The sequence below is a fragment of the Pygoscelis adeliae genome, unplaced genomic scaffold (genome assembly GCF_000699105.1).
Source record: "Pygoscelis adeliae isolate BGI_AS28 unplaced genomic scaffold, ASM69910v1 Scaffold57, whole genome shotgun sequence".
Classification (NCBI taxonomy): domain Eukaryota; kingdom Metazoa; phylum Chordata; class Aves; order Sphenisciformes; family Spheniscidae; genus Pygoscelis; species Pygoscelis adeliae.
In genome coordinates this window covers 7,568,026-7,575,087 of record NW_008825615.1, presented here as the reverse complement: position 1 = coordinate 7,575,087, position 7,062 = coordinate 7,568,026, and positions in this window count along the sequence as shown.

Here is a 7,062-nt window from a genome sequence, read left to right as displayed (position 1 = left end):
CTAATACTAGTTCTGCTACTGACTGTAATATCTTAGTTTGTCATATGGTCTACTTTTTACTTATTAATTTCCTTTTCTCTGGTACATTAAAAACATGTTTAAAAGTCCATCATATTAGATTATAATTGAAAATACCTTTTATATTCACCTCATAATCACAGATTGAGAACATGAAGTAGCACAGCCAGGTTGTGGAGTTTCCCTCCCTGGAGATATTCAAAAGCTGTCTGGACATTGTCCTGGGCAACCTGCTCTAGGTGGCCCTGCTTGAGCAGGGGGGGTTGGACCAGATGATGTCCAGAGGTCCCTTCCAGTCTCAACCATTCTGTGATTCTATTCTAAAATTCAGATTCCCTTTAGGCTTTATCTTTAGGAATAATTTGGTATGTCTTCTTGACACCTATTTGGTAATAGCACCAGTGAGACAGAAAACAGTTGATTTTCAGCAAGGGGAGAGAGTTACTTTCTACAGACACATTGCTTTCCATTTTCTGTGCCTAGTTCTTGTTTTAGCTAGTGAACGAGTACAATGTATTCAGCATGAATTTCAGTGAAGAACTGAAGAATTTTATTTTAGAAAATCCATTCCAAACGCACTTATTTGCCTAAGCATCTAATTTATTCTGATGTATTTTATCAGTCTCCTTTTTCTTTTTACATAATGACTATTCTAATGCATTCTATGGCTTTTCTCAATAGACTAAAATGTGCCAGTATTGCCTAGACATTATACATCACCTAGTTTTTATGGTTTTGTTTGTGTGTATGGTTTTTTGCTTTTAAAATGTGAGTTATTGTTTTTGCCAATATGTTCTTCCAGTGCTAGACATGGATTTTTAGAAGGATAATGTAAGTTGGCATAAACTTATTTTGTTCTACATCCTACCTCCAAACAGAAAAAGAAATGGCACTCACTTTTTTTTGGTTTAGCACAACTTATAATTTAAAAAATTGTTTCATTTTCATAATTATGTGTGTATGAATATTGTTATGTGTGTATCATACTGATATATATCAGTACGTATTCATACTGATGTTTATATGTGCGTATATGCATACAATTATTATATGACAGGCATTTCATATCAAGGATTTAGAGTTAATTTTGCTATGTGTATCAGAACAGCTGATTACAGATAAAATGAAAGTCTGTGAAATCTGGTATATGTGATTTCATGTTAATGGCATGTCCTTATTTTGATGTCCAGTTCCTCATTAGAGGGACATGAATTTATGACACATCTTTGATACTCTTCTGCTTTTTAGTCTTACCTATTTTCTATGCAAATCTAAACAGCAAATGGAAGGATATAAGGGCATTTGCTGGTTTGAACAGAGAATAAAAATAATTTTTAAAGATGAAAACTCACTTAATCTTCAACAAAGTAGAATAAACACATAGAAAGAGTCTTTGGGGATAGGAACCATATCACCAAATACAATTGTCTACTTGCGAGTTAGTTACCCTCTGCACTGTTTATAGTTGATGGAGATAATTAGGCACTTTTAACTGGGGTTCAATTCAGCATAAAGTAGAAGTTTAAAATAGATTGGATGAATCACATCCCAAAAGTTCCTGTTTATTTCCACTAACTATAAAATGGCCCTTGGTTTCTTAGAGTCGCTATCTCCATTGTAGGCATATAAAACTGGTTGAGATAGAGCAACCTGAACACAAGTGATAGAGGAGCCAATGAGGAGAGGGGCTCTGCTGGACCTCATGCTCGCAAACAAGGAAGGATGTATTGGGGATGTGAAGGTCAAAGGCAGCCTTGGCTGCAGTGACCATGAGATAGTGAAGTTGAGGATCCTGAGAGAAGGGAGCAGGGTAAAAAGCAAGATCACAAGCCTGGACTTCAGGAGAGCAGACTTTGGCCTCTTCAGGGATCTGCTTGAAAAAGTCCCATGGGATAAGACCCTGGAGGGAAAAGAAGTCCAAGTAAGTTGGTTGATATTTGATATAGGATCACCACTTCCAAGCTCAAGAGCGGTCCATCCTAACAAGCAGGAAGTCAGGCAGACATGTCAGGAGGCCTGCATGGATGAACAAGGAGTTCCTCGCAAAACTCAAACACAAAAAGGAAGCATACAGAAGGTGGAAGCCAGGAAAGCTAACCCAGGAAGAATATAGAAACACTGTCTGAGCATGCAGGGATGGAGTTAGGAAAGCCAAAGCCCAACTGAGTGGAATCTGGCGAGGGATGTCAAAGGCAACAGAAGGACTCCTGTAAGCACATAGGTGACAAAAGGAAGAGTAGGGAAAATGTGGGCCTGCTACTGGTGGGGCCCTGCAGGGGCCCTGGTGACACAGGACATGGAAAAGACTGAGGTACTGAATGCCTTCTTTGCCTCAGTCTTTACTAGCAAGATCAGCCTTCAGAAATGCCAGGCCCTGAAGACCAGGGGAAAGCGATGAAGATGTGCCCTTGGCTGAGGAGGATCAGGTCAGGGAATACTTTAGCAAACTGGACCTAGATATGTCTATGGGTCTCGATGGGATGCACTCACAAGTGCTGAGGGAGCTGGCTGATGACTTTACGAGGACACTCTTGATAATCTTTGCATGATTGTGGTAACTGGGAAAGATGTCTAAGGACTTGAGGAAAGCAAATGTCACTCCCATCTTCAAGAATGACAAGAAGGAGGACCCAGGGAACTACAGGCCAGTCAGTGTCATCTGAACCCCTGCACAACTAATGCTTGGAACCATTTCCAGGCATGTGAAGGGCAAGAGGGTGATTGGGAGTAGTCAGCACGGATTCACAAAGGGAAAGTCATGCTTGACCAACCTGATGAACATCTATGATGGGATGACTTGCTTGGTAGATGAGGAAAGAGCAGTGGATATTGTCTACCTTGCCTTCAGGAAGGCTTTCGACACCAGCTCCCATAGCTTCCTCATAAAGAAGCTGATCAATTATGGGCCAGATGAGCAGACAGTGAGGTGGACTGAAATCGGCTGAACAGCCAAAAGAGTGCTGATCAGTGGTACAAAATCTAGATGGAGGCCAGTAACTAGTGGTGTACCCCAGGAGTCAATACTGGGTGCAATCCTGTTCAACATCTTCATTAATGATCTGGATGATAGGGCAGAGTGTACCCTCACCAAGTTTTCAGGTGACACAAAACTGGGAGGAGGGGCTGATACCCCAGTGGGTCATGCTGCCATGCAGAGCAGGCGGAAAGGCTGGAGAAATGGGCAGACAGGAACATCATACAGTTCAAAAAAGGAAAGCACCAAGTCCCGCGGCTGGGAAGGAACAACCCCATGCACATGCTGGGGATCAACTGGCTGCAAAGTAGGTTTGCAGTAAAGGACCTGGGGGTCCTGGTGGACACCAAGTTGAACATGAGCCAGTGAAGGGCCACTAAAATGATTAAGGGACTGGAGTATCTCTCCTGTGAGGAAGGGCTGAGAGAGCTGAGACTGTTTAGCCTAGAGAAGAGAAGGTACAGGTGGCATCTCATCAATGCGCACAAATACCTGAAGGAAGGGTACAAAGAAGACGGAGCCAGGCTCTTTTGAGTGGTGCCCAGTGACAGGACAAGAGGCAATGGGCACAAACTGAAGTAGAGGAGGTTCTGTCTGAACATCAGGAAACACTTTTTTACTGAGAGGGTCACTGAGCACTGGCACAGGTTGTTCAGAGAGGTTGTGGAGTCTCCCTCTTTGGAGCTATTCAAAAGCCATATGGACATGGTCCTGGGCAGCCAGCTCTAGGTGAGCCTGCTTGAGCAGGGGGGTTGGACAAGATGATCTCCAGAGGTCCCTTCTAACCTGAATCATTCAGTGATTCTGTGGTCTGTGAACCAACCCCTAGTTGTTGTAATTCCCAACTTCTTGCTTACTGGGGCTACATACCAGGCACATTTCACTGGGGATACATACCAAGAACACTTTGGTTCTTTCAGACCCCTGAATCACAGTGGAAAGGCAGGACACTCACAAACTCCCAGGTTGAGAAGCTGTGTCATTGTACCCCAGGAGAGAAACAGTTAGAGCAGACTACACAGGAGAGTAAAATATTTGGCAATGATTAAAACATATGCAGAAAGGAAAACCTTCATGAGCCTACGCAAATGATTCAGGCTGTTGTCATATGAATAACGGTAAACTGGGGAAGAAGAAGGTCTGTTGAGATTGAATTCCTACTTCTTCACATGTAGTGAAGGGACTACCTCACTGGTAGTCTTTCCTTGGTTAAAATCATGTTTTCTGTTCTCTGTGCCACTGAGTAGCAAGAGCATTTCTTCTCTATCATACTGCTTGCCTGTAACTAATGTATGAAACGAGGTGTTTTGAATGGGGGTGGTGAAAACCTCCAGCTAAGAGATGGAGTCAGGGTCCTCATTTTATGAACACTCTGCTGTTTGCGAGGGAAAAGAGTTGACTCCAGAAAATTAGTGCCCTTATCTGCTTCAGAAATTTTAATCTCTTTGTGTCTTTCATGTCCAACATGGAAGGTTGTAGGCTAAATTGCCCAAAAAACTGGTATGCAATTAGGAAGATTTCTGCACTGATTAATCTCTTACAGGTCAACAAAATCAAATGCTGGTCTAGTGTTGGACCAGTCATGTTGCTACCTCACCTGTATTTTGGGGATATTAGTGGAGCATGACAGCAACCAGCTCTTAATGCAAGATAGGGCAGGAAGGCCAGAATGAAGAGAGAGAAAAAGGGCTGGTGGACCCTGTCTTGTGCATCTGGTGATGGAGAAAGTGGATGATTGCTCTTCAAGGCCTGCAGTCTGTTGTAACTGCAACTGAAAAAAGCATTAAGTTTCTAGGCACAAAGAAGATTTTCTTCATGGCAAAAATGGTTAATATTGTAACAAAGACTGTGGAAAGTCAGTTGTGATCTTTTGAAAAGCTGTGACTTAAATTCAGAATGTGAATAAAATGCAAAAGTAAGGAAGAAGTGAATCCTGTTCCTAAGCATAACTCTCAGCATACCCTCACTGAAAAGCAATATTCCCCACCTCCACAGAACTGCAGCGATACCTGTATGAATAGCCTGCCAGCAGGTAATCATCCCATCCCAAAAAGACACCACAGGCAATATTGCATGTCTGTGTACAAATGCAGAATACAGTCCCCTTCAAGATACGTTTCACCTTACTCCAATGTGAGACACTTTCCAAGGATAATAGCAACAGAAGGCCCTCCAGACACCTTGCAGGCAGTCAGTGCTGCCCCTTGTATGCACTTTTCTGAAGTCTACCCTGACAGCCAGCTTTCAGAGAATGGGAGATGGGCACAACCATGTGCTTGATGCACTTCCACTGCCAGACAGCAGGTGATGAACATCACAACAGGATCACAACCGTGGGTTTGCACCAAGCTGCTTCTGGTCTAAATGTTAGGATTAGATCAGTGATGCTAAAAGACCAGCCTGAGGCTTCAAACAGTTCAGTTATTACTGGAAGGAAATAAAGTTTTGCTATGTTTGCATGCTTGTTTTTTCCTTAGTTATGCAAGTAATTTTGCAGATTTTTCAGGCATGTTTGCAACGAATTTTCCAGATTTCTCAGGCACGTTCACAAGTATCCACTGACGCAATGTCAAAGACATACATCTCAAAATTGATGGTTGCCATGATGAAGTCATGAAAAAAGATCAGTTCTGCCAATTCATTTAGGTGTCCTTTTGTGTGTGAGTATATATTCCTATTAAACAGGACTTTTTTTCTTTCTTTCTTTTTTTTTTTTTTTTTGCTTGCACTGGTTAAGCTGTGTTTGTGGAAAGCTCCTCTTTGGCCTTTCCTCACCTTATATTCATTATTCGAAACATAGGTGTACAGGTTTTTGGTCTTTAAGTAGATCTGTGAGGCATTTGCAATGAAAGTGTACATCATCCTTTGGGGTGGCATATGAAAAAATAATTTGTTCTCGTATGAACGGTAGTAGGTGGCAATATTTTGTATTACTGGAATGGTATTTTTCAGTAATGCCTCTCATGAGCCTGCAATAATTTAGGTCAATGCCTTCAGGCTTTAAGTTTGACCTGTACCTTCAGTCTAGATCTATATGTCAGCTTGGGATTCAGGACTGTGCTTGAATCCAAACTCCCTAATTGTCCCTGGTGCTTATAAATTAGCGCCCACTTTGCAGAGAGCAAATGGCTGCCTGGGCAGGGAGGCTGAGGCGCAGGCTGCTGCGGGGAGACCAGCCCACACTCAGGCTCGGCCCTGAAGCAGGGAGGGCATATCCCTGCTTCAGATCATACAGCTTTGAGAGCTGGAGTCCGTAATCAGATACAGATATTAAAAAAAGGCAGTATGCATCCTGGTACTCATATTTCCCCTCTTTAAGTGAACAGTTTTCTTTTTGCAACTCAGAAAGCATACCATTTATTCATTCTTTTTTGCTGCATGCTTAGTGTTGGGACTTAGCTAAGGATGGTTCTGTCATTTTACAAGAAAGTCCATTTTTTCTTAAGGATTTTTGTTTTTTTGTTTGTTTGTTTCTTTGCAGGCTGTTTCCCCTATTTCCTGCACACATTCAAACATTTAGTTGAAGATGTCCCTGCCCATGGCAGGGGGGTTGGACTAGATGATCTTTAGAGGTCCCTTCCAACCCAGACTATTCTATTCTACTCTACTCAATTCTATGATTCTATGATTCTGCTATCAAACAGGCAGAGACCAATACTGTGTTTTCGTGTCTGAAGTGCAAAATCAGTAGCAGAATAGTCCGAGACTTTCCTATGCTAAATGCAGGCTAGGAAAAGGAGTTAAGTCTTTAGGCAGCCAAAGTGTCTTGCTGGTATTTAAAATGAACAAGTGAGGTTTTCCTAGAGAGAGCATCATTTATTAACTAGACAGAAGGTGTCACTGAAAATTAGAAGTTTACTGTTGTTATCGTACTTTACTGATTTCTTTTTTTCATTTACAAAAAAAAAAGTCTAGCATCCTGGAATTTACAGAGCCTTACAGTTGTAGCAAATGGTGTCTTTCTGCAGCACCAATTCAGGGCATTAGCAACGACAATTTGACCAGGATCCATTTCTGTGCTTTTTCTCTATCAACAGACTGTCATACGCAATCATGACAAAAAGAAAAAA